The 25,667-nt window shown below is 35.6% G+C and overlaps 1 protein-coding gene across 1 annotated transcript in view; it reads right to left on the bottom strand.

The window, feature by feature from the left end:
* Positions 1 to 25,667, bottom strand: part of LRP1B (LDL receptor related protein 1B) — a 1,456,161-nt gene that overhangs the window by 1,315,268 nt on the left and 115,226 nt on the right. The window lies entirely within an intron of this gene.

Raw genomic sequence — 25,667 nt, 5'->3', positions numbered from 1 at the left:
TTTATTAGAATAGTGTTGTATGTGACTGGATAAATGGATTTCAAGACAGAATATGGATAAACATAGTGACACATTTGTTTCCTTGACATCTTATTAGTGTCATTGATAGACAAGTACTATTGAGGCTCAGTCATATTGATGGGTAGGCTTCAGATTGAGACAGGACACACAGCATGTAGGGAGGATGACAATAGTTATCAAGCTGATAACTTTTTTCTATTCACAGAATGTTAGAACAAAGAAAACCTGAAAAATCTTCAAGTCTATTCTTTTCCTTTTAAATTAAGATAGCCAGTTAATTTTTATTTTTTTTTCTGATGTAAAGTTCGATGATTCATTAGTTGCGTATAACACCCAGTGCACCATGCAATACGTGCCCTCCTTACTACCCAATACCAGTCTATCCCATTCCCCCACCCTCTCCCCTCTGAAGCCCTCAGTTTGTTTCTCAGAAAGATAGCCAGTTTAAATTCAAAGTTGTTGTGTGTGTGTGTGTGTGTGTTTTGAGATCATAAAATCGGGAGATAGAATCCAAGCCCTCCAACCCTCAACCCACCATCTTTTCACTACTCCATAATGTCTCCATCTACCCTGTAATCAAATATATATCAAAAGAATGGCTGTCTTTTGGCATATGCAAGGGTTCCTTGACAGGTGGCCCCCTGTAGCTCCTTCATATGCTAAAGGGCACCGTACACAAAATGTCAGAGGTGTCTGTGGGGTAAAATAATTATTAGGTTGTAAGAACTGGTGCTGCTTCTGTATTCCAATTTCCCATAACATATTTATATAATAAGAAAATAGAAGGCCTTAATCAGAATTGTACAATGTTACAACATGATCCCTCAATATTCCTGCCTCAGGAATTTCATGACTAAGGCATCTGATGAATCTGTAAGGTTACTGGAAGTTCATGCCAAAGCAGCACTATTAGTTATTGTTCTGAGACTTAAATTCTACAAACTGAATCCTCAGCTTGGTGGAGACATTGCTGGTGATATTTCAGAGCTGTGCCATTTTTCTTAATGCTGTAATTTAGAGGATTTATTAGCAGGCATGTTGCAAGATCATTGTATGTGGAGTCATGATGAAGCCCTCCAATGGGGAGTAGAAGTTGAACCAAATTGACAATTTATAATGGCCCAAGAAAAAGTCCGGGCCAGAGAGATTGCATCAGTATGTGTCATAGAAATGAAAGCGGCAACTTCTAATACGAATTCTGCTCGTAACACAGGCAGAGAGCTCTTGGCATCAGTTGAACACTGTAAATGCATGTCCTATAATAGCTACAGATTCAGTCAGACATATTAATTCTTAGTTAAATTCTAGAAGCTCTACTCACATATTCTAGTATACGGACTTTGCAAAGGAATGGACCACTGAGATTACATTGTGAATTTGAATGAAGTTCAAGATATGCCAGGCAGTTATCATGATATTAAGTGATCTTGATTCTGTGGCAGTAAATCAAACTTAGATAGTTGAGGCTAAGTTACCTCAGGATAACTAATGCATTTGATCGAGACTCAGGTCAATTGATCAATATCTGAAGACAGAAAATACAATGAGTATGAGGCATAGAGATACCAGGGGGAAATTTACAGCACTAATGCTTTATACAACTTTGTAAAGCCACTTTTCACAAGCCTTTTTCACAAGAATCTTTGTTACAGTTGTTAAGATATCATGTGTTCTTCACGTTTACAACATTTACAGAGTTGTTTTGGGACATTGGATACTCATTGTGACTGTTTCACAGAGATACTCTAAGCATGATGGAAAGGAAGTCAGTCAAAAACCGCTTGGGGAGGAACTGAAATACCACTGAGAATTAGAGCCATTTAACCACAGGAACTGACAAACTCCTGTGATTATTATAGGCAGGATAAGGGTATTAAGTTGGAAATAAGACTTTAAATCTCAAGGGGGAAAAGGTAGTTCAGTCTAAATATTTTATTTCATGAGGTTTTCTCAAACTAGTTATGTATTTGTTATAGAATGTATAAATCAGAAATTCTATATGTAGTTTTACAAAAAACTGAAAATTTCGGGAGGCTACAGAGTCACTATAATCTCAAAGGAGTAGGTGTCTTGACAAATAGGACCCACGTTAAGATTCCTTCGGTCGAAAGTAACCAAAACCTTGTTTTGGGTTGCCTTAAGCTAAAGGGGAAATTTATTGGAAAGATGCTGGGAACAGGTGTGCTGCTGGGCCTCTAGAGCAGATTCAGGGGTTGGAGGGGTCCAGTGATCCAGGGAAACTCTCCAACTGTCACATGTGTTTCCTATGCTCATCTGCTTGCTTCTTCCGTCTCACGTCTCACTTGCGTTTCTCCTCAGGCACAAAGTGGAGCAGGACCTCCATTTGCATCTAGGGCTCTCTCAGTTCACTAGGTCTGGGAAAGATGTTGTTAGTCTAACCCTGAACCAAAGTATACTCAAGTTTAAAGTACTCTTGGGAGTCACTAAGTGTCACACTCTAAGACACACATATATCATTTTTTATGATTCTCTTTTAAAGACAGAAGTACTACCTTAATTCTGTTCCCCCATAAGGAGGGCTAGAAGACTGTAAGCAAGCTCCTCTTTCTACTTTTTTTTTTTTTTTGAAGATTTATTTATTTATGAGAGAGAGAGAGAGAGAGAGAGAGAAAGTGGGTAGAGGGGCAGAGGGAGAGGATCCCCAGGCAGACTCCCCCTAGAGCATAGAGCCCGACATGGGGCTCAATCCCATGACCCACAAGATCATGACCTGGGCCGAAACCAAGAGTCGGATGCTCAACTGACTGAGCCACCCAGGTGCCCCTCAAGCTTCTCTTTCAATATTCAAGTTATGATATACTGTCTTGGTGTTATATAGATAAGGATAGAAATAAAATGGTTATATGTTAGGAATATGTTCAATGCTGATAAATTATAAAACCACAATGCAATAACACTATCAGTGCAGAGGCTAGACTGGAGATAACCTAGAACAGTTTTATAGAAATATAAACTTTGTGCTGTGGAAATGCTGTGCTCCTGCTTTACCAAAACCAATATGAATAACCTAAACTCCAAATCCGGTATATCAATAAATTGGAAGGGAAGGGATTAGATTTATAGTATATTGAGTAAAATTGACTTATTTAAACCTTTAACACGTTAAAACCTTTAACACGAAGCATATATAATTGGCCACTATTTTCTCAAATAGCTTTATATTCAGGCTTTTCATACCAAAAAATAAAATAAAATAAAATAAAATAAAATAAAATAAAATAAAATAAAATAAAATAAAAATAATGTAAAACCAGATTTTTATAAGATCTAATATCTTTTACTCTCATTAGTATACATGTTGGTTGAGTAATAAGGAAGGAAAGTCGCATTTATAGCTAAGACAAATCTCTGAATTTTATAGAGTCCTTCTTGATGCTATCAGACTTCTTGATGCTATCAGACTATTATTCAATTTGCATAAAACAGCAATGACTATTCAAATCAATACATTGCCGGGCCCAGTTTTATACCTAATTAATCCACATGATATGGGGCCCCTGCCTATGGACATTGAAATATAAGAAAATAAAGATAGATATGAGCTCATATTCCTTTCAATAGTTTTGATCATCTATTATTTATTAAGGACCATAATGAATTACTTATTTGCTTTCATTGTATTGGTCTACTGTCAATATAAAATATTCTGCTTGAATGTAGCAGAACAAATCTATGGAATCATAGATTTTTTTGAAGATGGAAGGTTCTTAAGAAATCATGGAGACCAACTTTGCCATTTCATAGCTGGAGAAAATGCAGGTCAGGACTCGCACAAGGCTACATAGCCATTTACCCTCATGCCTTCATTATTACTCTGCTCAGTAGGAGATAGATTTCTAAATTATTGTATGCATGCATAAATATACAGTTCTGAGGATGAAAATAGGTCTTATTTGCACTAATCCAAAATTCCAAAAAAAGACTTAATTTTTGATGAAACATTTCCATGGAGCTCACTAAGGGCCAGGTGCTATTCCGAGAATTTTACATATATTAATTCATTTAATTATTATGAAAAACTTATGAAGTAGGCTTAATTTTTACACCTATTTTTGTAAATGTAGAAACCAAGGCACAATGTGGTTATGTGACTTGTTAAAGTTACATAACTAATACAGAGCTGAGCCAGGAATCGAAGCCAGGCACTGTAGCTTCAGAAGCCATACTCTTCAACACAATATGATGCTGCCTCCCTTAATGTTAAACAATAGTTTCTAGCTGTAATGTGTGGATGTCCTACAAATAATGGTGACTGGATACAACGTATCTTCCTATCATAGGTTCGAGTTGGAGGACATTGAAGGATTACTCAGTTTAATTCCCCTGAAGGGAATCCCTCATAGAATACGAAAGATAAATGTTTCTTCGATCTCTGATCCACAGTCTACAAGTATTGTAATCATCGTTGAAATTATTCTCGGGTAGTGTTTAAACATGTGTATCTCAATATTGACACTTGAACATCAGATTATTATATTAGAAATAATCAGTACATTTCAAAGTAAAGAACTTTTTCTTTCTACATCTAGTAATGACTTAAATGTTGCTAATTAAAGGGGAGTTTTATCCTCTTAGCAATGACCAAATTACTTTGTGTGCAAAGCAGTACAATTATTTAATGTCCAAGATTTAAATATCAATGTTTGCTTTCAAATAACATCTCAAAATTGTTCATATTGCATTGACAACTTAAATGATTAAAGTTTACATGAGCTGAGAACTTTACAAAATCCATATGCATGTATATAAAGCACAAAATACATGGCCGTTGAATTCTGACAGTCCTCTTTTGAGTATCTATTATCTGTCTGGCTCTATGCATCATATTCATATAGATCCAATACCAGATACATAATTTAAATACATACAGGAGTGAGGTAATAGAAGGGGGACATAGAAGCATATATAATTCAGCACAAAGATGAGGTACTTTAATGTAAGAGAAAACCAATTTATACAAATACTATGAATCTTAATGCCAAATTAGTCGGCATTTCTAAGCCATTTGGGGACAATGAACTTAAATCCTAGTATCTTTTATATAAAACTACTGTTTTACGGAAACTTTTCAAAGTGAAATTTTGTAGTGCTACTGATTTTAGGAGGAAGTTCTTTGAGGCCCAAAATAATTATGGTGTATCTACTTAACAAAAAGGAAGCATACATTATATTTAATTAACAACACAAAATGTTTGTATCTAAGGTTGTAGAAATTACACCATAAATGACCAAAAGAAATGTAAAGTGACACATAAGATAATACATTCAATCTTGAAAGACCATTCATAATTCATTTTCTAATGTAGATTTCTCAAGACTGAACATTTAATTCTTGATGAAGTCCGTCTTATGGATCGAATAAATTTTATTCTTGGCTATGAATGTACTTTAACTCAAATATCCAATTTTCATAAAGAGTTCCTATTATGAATAGCAATTGCCATCAAATGAATTATATTCTATAGGTATGATGATCCATTAGAGTTCAAATTAACTAAATTTCAAGGGCCTCTGTTAAGTTATTCACACTATTGTTAGTATAAGCCTGTCATCGTTGCTTCAATTATAACTCTCTCTTTTCAGTAATTTATAACTAATTAATTTGAGCTGAAACAAGGGCCAGATTTTAAAGGCATATATGAGTCCAACTTGGATATCACTGGAGGCTATGCAAAAGTAGTGTTATTTTTGGTGAATTTAGGAATAATCTCTGTGTTATATATTTATGTTATTGTTGCCAACTGATCCGTCTGTAGCTTTAAAAGCACTGTAAGTTTCCATGTAATTTTCCATTTATTATTATCTTTCTGAAATAATCTTTTATTAACCAAAGCATCCTCCTTTACTCAAATTAATATTCTACAAGTTACATTCTCACATGATACCTTCTGCCCCAACTCCTGACATGAACTGAAGTTTAATTTATGTTCTAGAAGGTTTCATCATCCACAAATCTGCCTAGCAACTGCATTAAATACAGTACAACAAGTGAAAATATTCTTGTTGAAGTGCTAATTTACTTCTTCTGGTATGAATCTATTTTTACAACAGACCCAAGCAACTGGTCAAAAAAATTATTTCATTTCATGGGGAGGAAAATTTAATGCATACCATTTAAAAGAAAAAAAAAAAGATCTCATGGAGATAACAAACAGCTTCTCAGCTAGAAGTTCTGATAACCTGGACACATAACACTGAAGACAATAGTTAATAAGCGAAAGAAATGTAGCTGAGAATGTTTCAGTGTAAGGGAATATGTTAATGTCAATATCTCCACATGAGTTTGTTTTCAAAACAATAAAATTTAAACATTTCAGGGCTTGCTAACTGCAATGCTTCTAAGACTTAAGTGGACAGCATACAGTGGGGCAGGTGTTAATTGTGTGGTGGAGGAGGGGAGCTGGGCAGCTCATGCCCAGCCTAGAGGAAAACTAATACTCAGCTCATGCCATTCATTGGCATAAAAGAATGTAGCTGCTATGTTGCCAAATTTTCTAAAACTTTGCAGTAACTCAGAAGTCCATATTTTTACTTAAAATCTCCTACTTTTTAAATGTTAACACTAACTGGATAAAAGTGACCCAGGCCAGCCATGTCTTTAGACTGTATTTAAAAGCCTGATCGTGTATGAGGTCTGATTTAAAGTTATTATTTAGCCCAAATGTTGTATTTTGTGTTTTTACAATAATTTTCGTCTCTTAAAGGAAGATGTATAGAATTGCAGCCATTAACTCAATCTTATTTGGAACTTCTTTCTTCCTCTTGGTTCTCAGAACTTTCTCGCTTTCGTGGCAGTAATTGCTCATCTTCTGTCTTGTGTCGTATCTGTACATATATAATTTCTCTCCCAGATAAACATTTTAGTAGAAAGAAATCTTCAGATTTGTATGAGTGTGTTTGTGTGAACATATATAAACATACTTTTATTTTTTCCAAGGCGCTGTCTCATTGCCACACATTCAACTAAAAGTGCTTAACAATGCTTGTTGAGTTGAAGCTCTCTGCTCGTACTTAACATAATAAAAGAAGAAACCACTATGGGCTTAAACATACCATGGTTTCTTGACGTCCATGTTGCTTAACAAGAAATCACTTTTATTTTTCTCAGCACTAAGGCATTATCACAGATAAAACCTTCTTCTCTGCTTGAATAAGCTCATAATCCCATTCTATTTTATGTGCAAATGCTTTTGGCCTCATCTCTGTTTCCTGCGATTTGAAATAAAGCTGAGAATTTTACCCTCTGTCACCACCATGTATTATAGACCCTAAAAAAAAATTCCAACATAATTAGAAATTACTCTGCGAGAGAAATTGGAATTTTTTTCTATGTTGTCTTCAGGATGTTAAACGATTTAATGTCAGGTCCCCGCTGTACTTCCTGGCCTCAGTCACTGATGGAGTGTTCAACATGTGCTAAAATAGAAGACATCATTTTAGGATTTGAACACACAAAATTTTGATTGAGACAAAGTTACTTTCCTGAAATAGTTTCACAAGGTAGCAGGAGACAGATATACAGAAAGGAGCTACAAGGTGATAACTGTCTTGCTTTGCTATGAGTGGTTGCATGCTGGTAGAGAGAAAAGATCAAGTCTGCACAGACAGCCAGAAAGGGCCTCAGAGAAGCAGGGAGATTTAAAGTATGCCTTGAGAATTCTTAGGATTGGCAGGCATGACTTGCGGAAACAAGGTATGAGAAGGAAAGAAAATCAAGGAAGAAGAAAGAATGAGTAAAGGCATGAATGTAAGAAAAGGTATAACATAATCACGGATTTTGTTCAAATACCAGCTGATAGTCCCTGAAAAATGAATGCTTGGTAGAATGAGTCATAAATGGAACCAAAAATTATAATCTGAGGCCAGATTGAGAAAATCCTTGACAGTATGCTAAGAGGGTACAGCAGACTGACATTGGCTAGCTCCCAGTCAGTCATATGTCCTGGGACTGTCACTCCTGTATGGTCATTCATATTCACTCTAGACTTAGCCATGTGACTTGTTTTAGCCATTGGGCCACCACCAAGTATGTTGTAAGAGTTGATAAATGACTGTGCCTCAGCGCTTGCCTCGTAGAACCCATCCTTAATCTAGGCTGGTCTCCTTGTAGGAACCATATAGAAGGAACGACCCAGCCATCCTGGCATCCTAGTTCTCATCCTGCCTGTCAGGTGACTGCAGACACACAAATTCCATCATGTGAGAACAGCACAGGAACTGCCCAGCCAATCCACAAAAGTACTAACTTTCACAGTAGTCTGTTATGCAGCAACTCATAATTCACATTCGGTTAACAATTTTCATGCAGGCAACAGACAGTCATCAAAATTTCTGCATTATCTCCTTTTAAACTTGGGCTGCCACACAGCAAATATAAATGGTGGTAGATGTGAAAGACAGGTCAGGCCTGGGTGAATGGATCCTGGCAGACAACATGGAGCACCACTGCACTGGTCCAGATGAGATAATCAGTGCTCATCCTAGAGCAGGATTCGGCAAAAATTTCTTATAAAGAGCTAGATAAGGAAATATTTTAGGATTTTCTAACTACAAGGTCTCTGTTGCAACTGCTCAATTCTGCCATTGTATCAAGGAAGCAACCATAGAATATATATAAATGAATGAATGTGGTTGCATTCTAATAAAACTGTACCTTCAAAAACAGTCATTGGGTTGAATTTGTACTAAAGCAAAAGCTTAGGGAATAAACCCAGAAGACAGATAACATTTGTATTTAAAATTAACGTGTGGTGGCCAGTGAGGAAGAAGAAAGAATCAACAATGTCTTATAGGTTGATGACAAAAAGATGACACAGGTAAGGTTACTGAGACACGAAAGACAGGGACAAAAGAGGTTTGGAGTAGGTCTGGTTTGGGACAACTTGAGTTTGAAGTGAGCCATGAGGGGGAAGAGTCTACTACTTCTTCGGAAATATAGGTATTCAGGACTGGATTCAGAAGGCATGTATTTGGGAGTCAATAACATATAGATGGAATGTAAGCCAGGAGTAGAAAAGATCAAGTCACCTTTCTAAACTGTTATTACAATATTTGGTATGTAGGAAGTACTCAACAACAACAACAACAACAATAAAAATCACAAGTCAGCTCTCCTTCTGGTTTTAATTATATTACAGTAAAGGAGAGTGCTGAATGAGAATATGCGAGGATTAAAAACAAGGCTCCAGAGGAAATTATTATTTAAGATGTAAGGCATGGATGAGAGATCAGCAGAAGTGACCAAAGGGGTTATCAGAGGACAACCCCCTAAGGAAAAATGTTATTCTGGATTAAGAAGGAGTATATTTTTAAAAAGTGACTGACGTCCAATGCTATGAAAGGTTCCAGGAGGCTGAAGCCTGGAACAAGCTCTTTGTAGGCAACAATGTTGTCTTGAATGACTTGGGGAAGACCAGTTTGAGAAGGATGGGGTTTGATTATAATACAACAAGCCCACAAATTTCAAACTTTATCTCACGGTGGCAAATCTCATGGTTTCCCAGCTGTTCCATCCTTTTCAGTTACTTTCATATTGACTTATCTAAGCAACTTTTTCTTTTACTCTGCCAATATACTTCCATGAGCTTCCATTAATGCCTTTCACCTGGTCTATGTCACAGATGATCCAGGATGAGACAAATCAATCTCTGGTCTCAGGGAATGATCTAGATATGGGTGTATGACCCAATAAGAATCCTTCCTGGTTATGTTTTTCTGAAACCAATGGAGAAGACTCTCTTGCCTCTTTTGCTTAAATTAGTCGTAGTCAGGTTTCTGTTTGTGGAAGTGATCTAACTCTGACTTATACATCTCCAGAAAGTCAAACTCTAGGAGAAACACGTTAATGTGCCACATGATCCAATTAGGGGTAAACACTGAAACCATTTAACCCTGGTACAGTTTTCTTCATTAAATACAATAGCATTCCCTGATGGCTTTCTTCTAGTTAGATGGTATTTCAAGTCTCACACTGCTTCCCTCAGCTCATTTGCTTTACTCCCAGATTTTTTTTCCTTTTTTTTTTTTTTTTTTTTTTTTTTTAACTGAGAGTGCTTCCTCTTTAGATTCATGACTATGGATAAGGTTCAAACTATTAGAGAAGCAAAGTTCCTGAGGGAAAGAGGCTGCTTCTCATTGTTCTTCATTATTTACATATTCCCCTGTATGTTTCCGAAGAAACACTTAACATAATTTACATTTTAATGAACTACCACACTGTACTTACCAAATGCTTAGTGGGTCAATAGTAGAGGTCTCATTTTTGGAATCCGAAACAAGCAATAATCAGAATGAGAATAAACTACAGCATCTGCACAACTGGCACAACCAGAAAATTTTCATAATTCAATTAGGGTTTCCATTATATCCATGTGTATCCTTGTACTGTTATTTTACTTGGTATGTTTCTTTAAATCAGATCAGTATGTTTGCTTAAATATATGTGTTTTTGAAGAAAATATTTTATCACCTCCCATAAATGGAAAACATTATCACGTGACAAAAATAGAAGGTAAATTGAATATATACATACTTATTAAAAACAACAAGCTTTTTTTTTTTTTTTTTTGTTTCTTTTTGTACCACCTAAAGATGTTTCTGGGTCTCCACATTTGAAAAAAAAGCATTGCTTGTGGGAACTGAGGTGGCAGAGCATTACAAAAAGAGAACAGGCTTTAAGCCTGGTAAACATGTGTTCAATCTCAGTTTTACTTCTTACCGAACCCTTCTATTTTTACCCACAGAAATCTCTGTGTCCTCTTCATCATATCCCATTTTAATGAACTACTTATTTAATTATATCAGGTTTTTTGTTTTGCTCTACAGCCTAAGTTCTGTGAAAACAAGGAATGCACTTCTTACTCCTTTAGCACCAGCATCGAGAACCTGCATATAGGCATAGGTAAATGTTGGATGGATGGATGGATGGATGGATGAACTAACCTTCTGTGCTTTCCTTTTCTTATCTAAATTAAGGAGAAAACAAACTAAGCTCTCTGTGCTTTCATTCCCTTATCTAAATTAAGGACAAAATGAAACATAGCTTGAAGTGTTTTGATGTTAGAGATGATATATAAAGCACCTGAGCATGAAATGTGGTTAAAATGATAGCTATGAAGCATGACACACATTTTTAATAAATCATCAGACTCAAAGCCTCATGCCACTTACAGAACGTGTTATAGCCACATTTCTAGGCTTCACCAGCATTCGATGTTTCACCATTTCTGAATACATACACCATTTCACTTCTTATCTTTGTACTATCTATAGTTGCTGTTGGAATACCCTTGCCCCATCTTCTAACTTCTAGCCTTATATGCACATCGTGCAAGTCCCAAATCAACATTCTCCCCTGGGAAGCCAGCCTTTAGGCAGAGAAGATGCTCTATCATCTTTTGGTCTTCAGTGCACTGATTCCTGTCACCAGTATGATATCTACTGTGTTTCATTGGAATTATCCATTTACGAAAAACAGTCAGGCTGAACTTCACAATAAGGTCTGAGATCTAATTTCCAGGTGAAAGAGGGGCAATTGCTTTAAGTGCATACGTCTATAATATATCCAGTATACTTTTATTTAGCGGTTATAAAACAGTGCCATGTTTTCATCGCCATTCTTTTATTGAGTAACATCAATAAGCTAAGTTAAAAAACTCAATATATCTATTTTCAATGGATAAATAACAAATCTGTGGTCTGCATACATTCTATTTTTTTCCTGATTCAGTCTTTGTATTGTTTTTATATACATCAACCTCTTCATTAGAACCTGAACTCCTTCAACAGAATAACATATAGAAATGCTGAACCACTATGTTGTACACCTGAAACTAAAGTAACATTTTGTGTCAAATATACTCAGAAAACACAAAACAAATAAAAACAAATAAAAAAAAAAGTTGAGTTCCCACTCTCCTTGAGAGCAGACTTTGTGTCTAATTTATGACTTTAACCCACCACTTAGCACAATCTCAGGAACCTAGTAGGTGCTCACAGCTTATTTATTATGGAACAATAAAAAAATGAGCAAATGATTTATCAACTACACATATTAATTGTGTATGAGAAAACAGAATATTTTATTTTAAAAATGTATACAAATCCCCTGTAATGCAGCAAATTAGGTGGATTATAGGAAGAATTTTTCTAAAACTTCATGCCAAAGGCTTCAGGTCATTTTCACTTGATATAGGCTGGGAACAAGGGGTGAGTGGAGGTGATGGGGGAGGAGCCAGAGGTAATGGATTGGAAATAGCCCTTTTAATATTTTAATATTTTGTCTAACAGTATGATTAGCTAGTATGCCTTTTACATTTTGGAAGGAGAGCAGGACTCTTTTGGTAAAATCAAAGCTTTTTGCAGATATATCGAAACAATAAATATTTTCTAATTAAAAGTTCAGTTTGCCCTCACAGTGGAAGACAAAATAAATCTTGTATCTTGACATCATGGGCATTTAGTTCCCAAGTGAAATTAGGTGTGAAAGTTTTTCAGTTCAGTACCAATGGGTCAGTTCTTATTGTCACAGATTCATAAACTTGTCCGACTCTGCTTAAAACTGGCTGGGGATATCTGGAGTATTACAATTTCAAACTTCAACATTACTGTCCAGATCTACTCAAATTGGACCCCTAAAAGGGATCTCAATTAGACTAAAACTAATGTGTAATGTTGTTACGTGCTATGGTTAGTTCACTTTGTTCCCATAGTCTGAGACCTTTTCATTTAACAGAGGGTGAATCTCGATCAACTCTTTTTTACTATTTTGCAAAGTCTAGTGTTGTATAGAAATACCTGGGATTTAAAGGGATTACATGACAATTAGTTAGGTTAAGAATTTTGAAGGCTAGTTCTTGAGTTAAAGTGGTCCTTGAGAGGTAATGATTTTATTCATAATTGCTACTGAAAACAACTGAGTGTAAGAGAATCATCAATGTGTTGCAAACAGAAGAAAGAGTTCATCTAAGGTCAAGTACACTAGAAGCAGATCAGGAGATGAAAATACATGTCTAAGTGTTTGCTGGAGGAAGTCCCTCAAAAGACTGGTAAGAGCGAAGGAGGTTGGAAGGGAAAGGGAAAAGGCCAAGCAAGGAAGGCTCTCAGACAATGTCCTGAGGAGAAATGTGGAACTTAAGATGTAACTTAAGCCTCAAGTGATGTTTATTCAAGGCAAGATTTCTGGGGTTCACTTATACCTGCCAGTGGTGAAGGGTATGGATAGGAGGTTCCAAGTGTGGTGAGTGGGGAAAAAAGCTAATAATGCACTTCTGGGTGCCTTATATAATGAAAAACTAATTCACCACTGTAGTTTTCTAGAATTCTTTGATATGAACCTAACCTTAAACCATCACTGAGTAGGTAAAAATCAAAGATTTACTAAATATTCTATTCTTAGCATGTAGCACAGCACCTGGCATAAGACAGGTACTGTATATATACTGTATATACATACACACACATACACACAAGTGAATGGTATAGTAAACACACAAAACCTTTCTTAGGTGATCCAACAATGTATTTTTTCACAAAAAAATGCTATTTATTCAATAAATAACCTTTGAGTATTTTCTATATCTCTTGTGTCCCAAACATAGGGATACATCTTATAATCATAGCATTGAACTAGACAGATACAGTGTCTGCTTCCATGGAATATTCAGTCAATGCAGAGATGCAGATATTAAAAATTATGTTGATATAAACAACTAATAAAGTCTAGTTGTAATTAAGTTCTAAAAATATAAAAATATAAGATGAGACTCTACAATGAACTAGGACCGAGCTTTGTCTGGAAGGTGACATAAGGGCCTTCGGATAATATTGAGAATATTCTCTTAATTTTCAAAACTCCAAGTGTTTCAGGGTCTGAGGCAGCTTCTACTATATTGAGCTATATAGTATAAATAATAAATAATAATAAATAATAATAATAAAGTTTCCATGAGGAAATAAAAAAGAGAAGAGCTTTAGTTGAAAAAGAATTCTGCTCCTCATCTCAGCAACTACTTAGCAAGATTTTGATATGGTGGGAAAGCTGGAGGGTTTGCGGGGGTGGAACAGAGTGGCCACAAAAGGAAGGGAAGGGAAGTCAGCAGGAGACGGATGGAGGTGCTCAGGGTCCTAATTTAGTCTATTCTATGTTATTTCTAGTTTTCTGAGCTTCTTTTTGAAACAGGGGTTACAAAATCAAACAGGAAAAGTTCTTTGTGATATAAGGGCTGAAATGATAACGCTTGGGTCTCGTGAAAGTTTTCTATACCTAGAATTATGCAATCTGGTTTGTAAAAACATCTAGAATTAGGTATATCAATTCTACTTTTTTTTTTTTTTTTTTTTTTTTGGTCCCACAGGTCAGCAAAGTGTTCCATAGAGAAAGCTTAACAAGTGCATTGACTAGGGGAAAATGCTTAAAAATAAGATATATGATGATTGAAATGGGAGTAAGTTAAATCACAAAGACCTTTTTTTTTTTTTTTATCCCTCTGATTCTATGATCTTACTATTAAAGAACTACAAAATAATCGGGGCATAGCTGAAGGGAAACGAATAAGACTAAAAAAATGTAACAGGAGATACAACAGTAGAAGAAGTTGTGTTCATCCTGAAGGATTCCTGTCTCTGAAATTCCCTTTGTCACCTGAGTTGAGAGTCCCTGTGGGACACTCTAGAGCAAAAACTTACTTTCGCAGAGTTACTGTAATAGTCTCCTATTGGAGACTTAAGTACTTCCAGCTAGGATTTTATTTATTTATTTATTTATTTATTTATTTTAAAGATTTTATTTATTTATATGACACAGAGAGAGAGACAGGCAGCGAGAGAGGGAACACAAGCAGGGGGAGTGGGAGAGGAAGAAGCAGGCTCATAGCCTCATAGCGGAAGAGCCTGATGTGGGACTCGATCCCGTAATGCCGGGATCACGCCCTGAGCCGAAGGCAGACGCTCAACCGCTGTGCCACCCAGGCGCCCCCCAGCTAGGATTTTAATACAAAGAACAAACAAAAGTTCACTGCAATGTTGAACATCTCTAATTGTGAGAAAGTCTGTTCTTTTTTTTTTAAAGATTTTATCTATTTATGTGACAGAGACAGCCAGTGAGAGAGGGAACAGAGCAAGGGAGTGGGAGAGGAAGAAGCAGGCTCCCAGCAGAGGAGCTCGACGTGGGACTCGATCCCGGAACGCCAGGATCACGCCCTGAGCCGAAGGCAGACGCTTAACGACTGCGCCACCCAGGCGCCCCGAGAAAGTCTGTTCTAAAATGAATTTCACCTTCCTACAACTTTCAGATACTCTCTTCTAAACTTAGGTATCAACATTCTCTTCCCTGTTCTTCCAGAAATACCTTCAGACGCCTGAATAAACCTATCATGTCTCCCCTCAATTTCTTTTTCACTAGGGAAAACATTCCTAGTTCCTTCAATTCTGAAATCTGTAACATATTTTTGTGCCCTCTGGACATATCTCAATATGTCAATGTTTCTCTCAAAATATGCTGTCCAAAATGGAATACAATAATCTGAACACTGAAAAAAATGATAAGTTGGTGAAACAATGTGAGGAGAAATATATATATGTATATATATATATTTTACAGTTGCATCATAATCTGGGACCATAGTTTTTATGAATAATAATAGTTTGTTATGTGAACTTCTGTAATAGTGCAATTAATATTTTGAACTTGAAGCAACTTAACAGTTTTCTTTGTTAAATAGTATCTTGATTTTAATATAGTGACTTAAATTCCTTAGATCAATTCAAATCTTGATCGCATCACCTACACAATAACCTATGCAAATTTGTGAAATCTGCAAATTGAGGAATAACACTTCTAATAATTCCTAGGTCTTTCTTAAAAATATTAAGCACATGTACCCATTGGTAGAACCTTTGGTTAGTTCATGGGACACATATCACTAAGTTTCACATCCAAACTAATTGCCATGTGTTTAAATTTAATCTTCTCCATTGTTAGTAATATATCTGAGTCCCCATAGCACACTGTTGCCCAGTCATATTTCACAGTCTTATCCACAAATAGGATGCCATATTTTTTTTGAAAAACAAATAAATTATTTATTTATTTATTTATTTATTTTGAAAGATTTTATTTATTTATTTGACACACAGAGAGAGAGAGGGCACAAGCAGGGAGAGTGAACAGGCAGAGGCAGAGGGAGAACCAGACTCTCTGCATAGCAAGGAGTCAGATGCGAGGCTCCATTCCCAGGACCCTGGCATCATGACCTGAGCCAAACGCAGATGCTTAACCAACTGAGCCGCCCAGGTGCCCCCAAATAAATGATTAAAACAAAAAATCTTTCTCTTTTGATCATTCCACGTCTCTTTTAATAGATGTAGTTTATGATTTTCTACGTGTTTTGTTTGAGTTCTCTGAAAGTTCTAGTCTCTCTTCTAGGAAGTACACATACCAACACCAAATCTGTTGAAATTCATATTTAGTATTCATTTTTTAAAATATCAACTGAGGGTTTTAGAGGGGAGGGGATTGGGGGGATGGGCTAGCCCGGTGAAGGGTATTAAGGAGGGCACGTATTGCATGGAGCACTGGGTGTTATAAGCAAACAATGAATCATGGAACACTACACCAAAAACTAATGATGTACTGTATGGTGACTAACATATCATAATAATAAATAAATAAATAAATAAATAAATAAATAAATAAATAAAGTATCTGCTGAATAATGAAAAAAATAAAATGCTAACACAACATTTCTTTCATGTAGAGAGAGGCGCTGACTTTTTCTTTTCTTTTAAAGAATTAGAATAATTAAAGGTATCTACTTAATAACCATTTTAAGGCTTGCTTATTGACAATTACAAAATTTCTGAATTCATACCTATTGCATATGTTACTTTACTCACACACAGTAACATTTCCCTATCTCCTGCCTTCCGAGGACCAATTTATTCTCCACAATTTTACAAAGATACTTGAAATGATTCTGAGCTGGCACTGAATACTATTAATAGAAATTATTGCTTTTATAGTACAATAAACATTCTCATAAAGCTATTCTTTCACACTTGAACCTATCTATAGTATAATTAATAATAATCATAATATTTAACATTTATCAACTCCTAAAATGTGTTAATTGCTTTACATGCATGATTTCATTTAATCTACAGAACAGCCCTGTGAGGCAATTTTGCTATTGCTATCTTGTTTTCAAATGAGTAATTTGAGGCTTATGAAAGTGAGGGATTTCTTCAGGGGCACACATACATTAATGGTATAGCAGGAAACTGAATCCAGGTTTTTCTGAAACAAAGTCCTTAACCACTATGCTGTGCTGGGTAGATTTCTAGAAAAGAATTTGCTTTATTAAAGGAAATTTGCATTAAACATTTTGAAAAATTAACTAAATTGCTCTCTTGAAACATCAAACTATTTATAAACATATCAATAATGTATGTTAGTGCCCTCACCAACACTGGACACTGTTAACGTTTTGTTATTGTCAATCTTTTTTTGGTTTGTTTTGACTTATATTTCTACTCACTTATAAATTTGAGCATGCGTTTTAAAATATGTTTCAGGACTTTTTTTTTTCTCTGAATTGCTGCTTTTTTTGCCTTTTACCATTTTTCTCAATGAGATTTGTGTTCTTATTGATTTGTGAAAACTCTGTATATTAATAATATTAACATTTCATGCTATATACACTGAAAATATAGCCTTTCATTCTTGCATTTGCATTATATTTCAAGCATCATCACAATAAAATCTTTTTAATTTTTTTCTGAAATCACTTGTATACATTTTTACTTTGTGGCTTTAGTTCTTGCTTTGGGGAGGTTTTGTCCACATTAAAGTTATTTTCAGAGATTATTTCTAATATTATACTTTTAATCTAACATTTATAGACTTTTGAGTCAATCTTTCTTTACAGAGGTTATTATGAAGTCATGCTCATCATCCAGAGTCCTCGAGTTCAGATTATAATGGGCTGGGCTACTTCAGGTAAGGTATTTAACCTGCTAAATATCTCAGTTCCTTCTTTTAAAGATGCTGTTAATAATGGTACCCATCTTACAGGGCTTTTTCAAGTATTAAATGAATTAATGCTCATGTTACATTTAAAATGCCTGATTCAAAGTAAGTACTCAAGTATTAGCCCTTAACTAGTGTGTGTGTGTGTGTGTGTGTGTGTGTGTGTATTCATTTATTTATAGCATAAGTTAGAAATCTATTTTCTTTTCCCAAATGGGGAAACAGTTGTCCTTACATCTTTGGTTAAATTTTGCATCATTTCCTCACTGATTCACATCAGTTGCATGGTTGAATTCTATTTGTATACTGGTCTGTTTTCCAGCATTAGTGACATTTATGTTTCCGATTCTTTCATCAATCTTTTAGTGTGTGTGTGTGTGTGTGTGTGTGTGTGTGTGTGTGTGTGTGTTACACATAAAGAAAATGAGATCTGGAGAGGTGATGTAAAGAGATAAAGATACTTAGTTATAAATGATCTCAAATTTATACCTACATCTCTCCAAAATGGCTAGATTCTTAGAAGTGGTCTTACTTCAAAATATATGCCCATGAAATATAATCTTTCCATCATACAACACTGCCTTTTGTTAAGAAATACTTACAAACACATTACATTTAGTTATGTATACATGTATACATTAGTTATGTATACACCCTTTTTTATGATGAAATACAATAATTATTCATTTTAAAGCTGTCACCACCCCACTATTCTGAACTACACAGAGGTAAGGACCATGTCTCATTCATGTTTGTATTGCTGGTGCCTGCCAGTGCCCAGCACATACACAATGATCAATACATGTTTACTTAATTGAATAGATTTTAAAAATAGTGTACACTCCATGTTGGAGTCAAAATCCTGCAATGTATTGTGGTTACTCAAATTCCAAGTACTTGTCCTCACTTTTAGATACCCTAGAGAATGGCTCCATGAAATCATCTCTTCCACTAAAACCTAAAATAGTCCTTTTTTCCAGGCAGCTGGTCCAACTCACTATCTCAGAACACATAGGTTGATTTCTATTTCTTCTCTATTATAGCTATTATTATCAAAACTTGATGAAATTTTCCTTAACCACATTGATTTCTCTTTCTTCCTGACCCAACAGTTAGAATTTGTTTAATTTTAGAGGTAAAAAACATCTTAGACTTGATCTAGGTTAAACCCTTCCTTTAATAATGAGGGAACGAATGGCTAACAAGGTTATGAAACTCTCCCTCAGAGTATTTTTAATGACCATGGCTCACATTTTAGTTTTCAATTTTGTATTTCACTTTAATTTTGTACCAATGGGATTAAAAACTCCTCTGGAATTAAAACTAGCAGTACATTCAGCAATTCATTGAACAAATATTAATTAAGTGCCAACTATGGGCCAAGCAATAATCTAGAATCTAGAAATGCAAAACTACTACATATGTGAGCCTGTTTTTATATAACCATAGTCTATGGATGAAGCAGATGTTAACTAAACAATTATCAAAATAACTATAAATCAGTATACTATTAAAATTGTGATGTGTTATAAAAAAACAAATAATGTCATAAAATGACACTTAACTATTTAATTTGGACTGGCAAAGCAGGGAAGAATTTTTCAAAGAAGTGGCATTTCATTGAAATTGGAAGAATGAGTACAAGGTAGGCAGGCATAGACGTAAAGATTTCTTCATGTAGAGAAAATTGTAAGTCCAAAAAAAACTGAGCCTGGAGGTAGTGTGGGATTTTATGGAAAAAGACAGAAACCCAGTGTGACTAAAGCAACAGAGTGAGGGAAAGCTGAGGATGGATATGACAGGAAGGCTAGGCTAAGGACTGTGTGCAACATCAACAAGAAGGTCTCTCACTGAAGACTCAGAATCGTATCAGAAATCCTTTAAGAAGTTATTACAGGGGAGTTATGCTATTATTTTTACATTAAAAGAAATCCTGCTATGGATTTTATGTATGAAAAAAAATATGTGAGGAAACATAAGAAAAATAAAGTGGAAGAGCATGCTGCAGCTCTAGGGAGAGAAGAAATAAGGTGATGGCCACAGAGATGGAGCGATAAGAGTGAACAGAAGCGGTCTGGGTTGGTAGTATACAGGACTTCATGTTTATTTAAACAAGAAGCTGTCACAGCTCATGCCTGGTTTTCTGGTATCACCAACTGGGTGAAAACTGTGATACAACTGAGGAGCAAAAGTGATCCAAAATCTGACTTAAGCCGGTTTAAGTTTGAGAGGCCATGAGAAATCCAAGTGAATATATTATATCGGAGATTGATGATATGGTTTTGGAGATATAAATGTGAGAATTGTTGGCATAATGATATATGTAAATCCATAGGACTGAATAAAATCACCAGGGAGAGAATGTCAGGAATAATCCCAATAAATTCAAACATTTTGAGGTCAACTAAAGGTAGAAAAACTGGCAAAAGACTATGACAAATAGCAGTCATAGTGGAAGGTGAAAACCCAATATATGATAGTGTCATGAAAGCCAAGAACAAATAGTACACCTGACAAAGCTGCGACTCAAGAAGTATTTTTAAGATAAATGAATGAAACTACTCATCTGTATTGAATGCTGCCAACAAGTCAATTAAGATGGGAGCTGAAAAGCATCCACTGAATTTAACAATATGAAAATCAATGACGACCTTACGAGAATGGTTCTGGTAATGGAGGTAGGGAAAAATGGGTGGGGAAGGATATCAAATCAAAGCTGGCTGAGGAATAAAAGGGCTCCAGCGCATAAGATTAACCAAGATTAGTTAAAGACCTTACTGTGTGTGTGTGTGTGTGTGTGTATTTATATATATATACATATATATATATATATCAAATAAACCTATAACTTGATAAAAAATGGGAACTATAAATAGGTGGTTCAAAAACAGAAACTTTGATGATCAAAAGCATATGAAAAGATGCCCAACTAATAATCAGGAAATGTAACAGCACTGCAGTGAAATACTGTGGTAGGCAGCGTCTAAGATGATTTTCAGTTATACCTGCTTCTCTAGTGTTCACACCCTCGTATAATTCTCTTAAGTGTGGGCTGGACCTCATAAATTGCTCTAATTAATAAAATATGGCAAAGTAACGAGATGTCTCTTTGGAGAGATAAGGTTACAAGCCCACTGTTACTTCCCTGGAACTTGTGCTAATTCTTTTGCTTGCTTTGAGTGAATCTAGTTGCTATATTGTCAGCTGCCCTTTAGAAAGGCACATACAGCAAAGAACCAAGGAAGGTCCCTTACCAACAGCCAAAGAGGAATATTGTACATGTACTTTAGTATAATAGCACAGAAAGAAGCAAATCCTGCTAAAAACCGTATGACTAAGGTTAGAAGTGAATCTTCTCCAATAAAGCCTTCAGATAAAAACCCAGCCCCAGCTAGCACCTGTTTGCTGCCTGTCAGAAAACTTGAGGCAGAGATAACCAGCTGAAGTCTGTAATCACAAGAAACTATAAGATAAACGTTTGCTGTGTTAAGCCACTAAGCTGTGGGGCTATTTGCAGTGCAGTTATAAATAACAAATACAAAAATCATTTTATTTCCCTCAAATAAGCAGTAATCTAAAATTTTGATTAAAACAAGGGTTGTTAAAGATGTGGAGACCAAGGGAATATGCTTATACTGCTGATGTGGGTGTAAATGGGTTCAATCACATTGATAAACAATTTGACTACCCCTGGTAAAGTGAAGATGCTGTACCCTCTTGCCATCAATACTCCTTCTAAGGACATAATTTCATGCAAGCCAAAAGAAATATAAACAAATATGATTATTCAAAATTGTTTACGAGAGTAAAAACCGGACAACCTAAATGTTCAACAATATGTGAATGGATAAATTGTGATATATTCATGCTGTGGAATAATACATTAAAGTTAATATAAATGAACATGATGTTCATTTGGGTATGATTTTGGTAGATATAAAAGATATAAACAATGTAACCACTTATAAATAAATATAATAAAATATAAAAATTGTATGGGAATGGCACATACCTACTTTTATAGTCAACCTTCTAGAATGAAGGGATGGGAATTAAATGAGGAATGATTTAATTATATCCACAATATAATATTTCTTTGGGGAAAAAAGATCCAAAGAAAATATGGCAAAATATCAATGTTAATTAAATTTGAGGGTGGGTGGGTACATGGCGATGAGTTATATTATTTTCTGCTTTTCAGTTTGTTTGAAGTATTTCATAATATTTTAAACTTTGAGAATTGTGAGTTTTGGGAGCCTGGGTGGCTCAGTCAGTTAAGCGTCTGCCTTCGGCTCAGGACATGATCCCAGGGTTCTGGGATGGAGTCCTGCCAGGGTCCTGGGATCGAGTCTCACACTGGACTCCCTGATCAGCAGGGAGCCTGCGTCTCCTTCTCCTTCTGCCCCTTCCCCTGCTTGTGCTTTCTTTCTGTCAAATAAATCAATAAAATCTTAAAAAAAAAAAAAAAGAATTGTGAGTCTTGGGAAGATAGCTGACACAATAACAACAAATTAATCCTAGAGTTTTCCAAATAACGTAGAAGAAAAAAAACCCTAGATTTTAATAATTTATGATTTTATTATTCACTATTTTCTTTAATTTTAACCTATATCCTTATGTATGTTTTATTAGACGATAGATCACTAAATAAATTGTTCTTGTATATATGATGTTTGCATTTCCTGAAGGTAAGATTTAGAAACAAAATCTCCTAAGGTGGCGCATCAGAACAAAGTTTATTTTCTTCTTGACTGAGGATATACAGTGTGACGTAAAGAATACCCAACCGAATTATTAAGCTCACATTCCAGTATTGGTGCTATTTTGGGCAACTCCCTGGATTCCTTGTCTATAATAGCAGAGGATTAAATTAAATGATCTCCCGAGTCCTACCATTTTTAAGCTCCCTACTCTCCTTCAGTTCAACAGAATTTGGGAAAGAAGAGTTGTAATAAACTCATAGATATTTCCAGTTTTCAACTAACAACAAGAGATGGCCTCAACATGGCCAGGCTGTGTGGGGGACTGACAACTTCTTTTTGACATCACTGTCTTTGTACTCTCACTGCTTGTTCTCTCTAACCTGGTTACTTACTTTCAGGTTTAGATGAAGGAAGAATTCAGAAGCAAAAGTGGATAAAAGTAAAAATCAGAGTTAAGTCAGCGGGAGGGAAACATATGTGTGTGTTAAATTTGGTGCCTTAATAGTGCTGGGTGCTCCTTCACATTTGGGGATATAATTTCTTCAAAGAGAATAGAGATGAAAATGGATCAGAATGCCAAGAGATTGGGTTGAGAAATGAAAAGCAATACTACCTGCAATCTTCTTAGCCCAAGTTTTTACCAACTAGCACTGCATACGACCAGTATTTAATCTGTTAGAAAAACAGTTTTAGATAGATCAGAGAAGAGGATGTTGGGAAAATCAAAAGTAGATGACATAAAAGGATTTCTAGGAAAGCACTATGCAATTGGCTTCATAATTACCTTGTTGATAGGTAATAGTAATAATTGACCTGACATTCATAAATTAAAGGAAGTATGAGAAAAATAACCTAGTACTCCATGAATACAGTAGTTCTACTTTGGTTCAGCTCTAATAATACTCTCTTTCATAAAATATACCTCTGCTGAACAAATGCAAAACTTTCCCTCAAATTTCACATAACCAGGCTCAATGCCAAAGCTAGAAAAGGACTGACTGATTAGGGCACTTCTAAATTACACATATTCTTTCAAAATGGCATAATTGATTACAGCTTGCCTTTGGGATTTTTGTGATAGGAGCATTTTCCTACATAACGTAGTTGATTTGATAATATGTTTAATGGGACACATAACAGAAGGAGTGCTTAACTGTGCCATAGTATGATGCTAAACTGTTTAAAATATGATGTCACATGAGAGGGTTATTTTTTTTTATCTGAAATCTCTTCCTCATTTAAGATATATTATGAGAATAACAATAAACTTGATTTTACAGTAGCTTCTCCCTGCTCCCTCCCCACCCCACCCCCGTTTTTTTGCAGTCAGATTCAGTGGTTTATATTATCCACTTAAAATTATTTCTTAGGAAAATGTGGATAGGGAACTTTATTGCTCTTTGCACTCTGCATGTGTGATATGGGCACAAAACCAAGAATCCTGGGAGGCCCAAGCAGCTGGAAAAGGCAGGGTAACATTCCTGCCCTGGAGTGTCCAGAACTAAAACGAAGACAGATTTTTGCACCTAGATGTGGGGTGTTACTAGAATAAATACCTAAAAACATAGAACTGGCTTTAGAATTGGGTAATGGGAAGAAACTGGAAGAATTTTGGGAAAATGATAGAAAACGCCTCAATTTCCTTGAACAAATGCTGCAGAAATATGTTCATGACACTGCCGGTAAAGACTCAGAAGGAAGTGAGGAGCATAGTGGAGAAAATCTGCATCATCTTAGAGAATATGTAAATCATCAAAAACAAATTGTTTATAGAAATATAGAGGTGTTAAATATGCTTCTGGTGAGAGTTTGAGAAGGAAATGAGGAACATGTTATTGAAATTGGAAAAAAGAAGATCCTTGTTATTTAGTGGCAGGAAGCATAGCTGTATTGTGCCCTACAGTCATGTGGAAACAGAACTTATAAGCAACGAACTTGCATATTGAGCTGAGTAGATTTTCAAGTAAAGTGTTGAAGGTGTCTCTTGTTTCTTCTTGCTGCTTATATTAAAAAACACAAAAGGAAAGAGATAAGTTGAGGAAAGAATTGTTTAGCCAAACAGAAAAAGTACTTAAGATTTGGAAAAACATCGGTTTACACCGATTTCAGAAGATGCTAAAACTAGGAGATTCACTGCCAGGAAAGTGTGCTCTAGGAGAGAAAGCCAAGGGTGTGGCTTTTGCCAGCGCCTTGAAAGGATCAAATTTGCAGAGTGTAAAAGCACACAGAGGCCTCTTTAAAGAGATCAGGCATGTGCTCAGCCATCTCAGCAGAAGCCAGAGAAAAATGGTATTATTCAGGCAAGATCTGTGGAGGAGCCCCTTGTCTAATGGAGTGAATCCCTGTGATATACGTGAGAGACCCACAAGGTCCTTGAGGATGTTATATCAGCAGAAACTCTGCCAGCTTAAACTAAACGGGACAGAGACAGGACAAAATGAAGGAAGGTAGTCAAACTACCAAAATTATTAAGGTTAAAAAAAAAAGCTGATAGAATTACTCAATTACAAACATATACTATTCTTCAAGGAAAAGGAAGAATGACTGAAAGGGCAGAACTGTGGGCCCAGATGGAACCAATAGCCACAGAAGATTATTCCCAGGTCTTGAAACCTAATGGAGTTTACTACTAGTGTTTCTAAATTTGCTGGGACCAGTGACTCCTTTTTTTTTTTTTTTTAATCCTTTTGTTTTCTCCCTTTTTAAATAGGAATGTTTACAACTCATATCTCATTTTTGTCACACCACTGGATTTGGGGAACAGATAACCTGTTTTCTAGTTTCACAGGTCCACAGATGGAGAGTAATTTTGCCCCAGAATGAATCATACACAGAGTCTCAATTATACCTGAGTTAGATGATTTAGATGGTAAGATTTGGGTCTTTTCAACTGATGA

Source organism: Ursus maritimus, unplaced genomic scaffold (assembly GCF_017311325.1).
Source record: "Ursus maritimus isolate PB19 unplaced genomic scaffold, ASM1731132v1 scaffold_1, whole genome shotgun sequence".
NCBI classification, from domain to species: domain Eukaryota; kingdom Metazoa; phylum Chordata; class Mammalia; order Carnivora; family Ursidae; genus Ursus; species Ursus maritimus.
The sequence above is the reverse complement of the archived record's forward strand: the minus strand, read 5'-3'. Positions and strand labels throughout refer to the sequence as shown.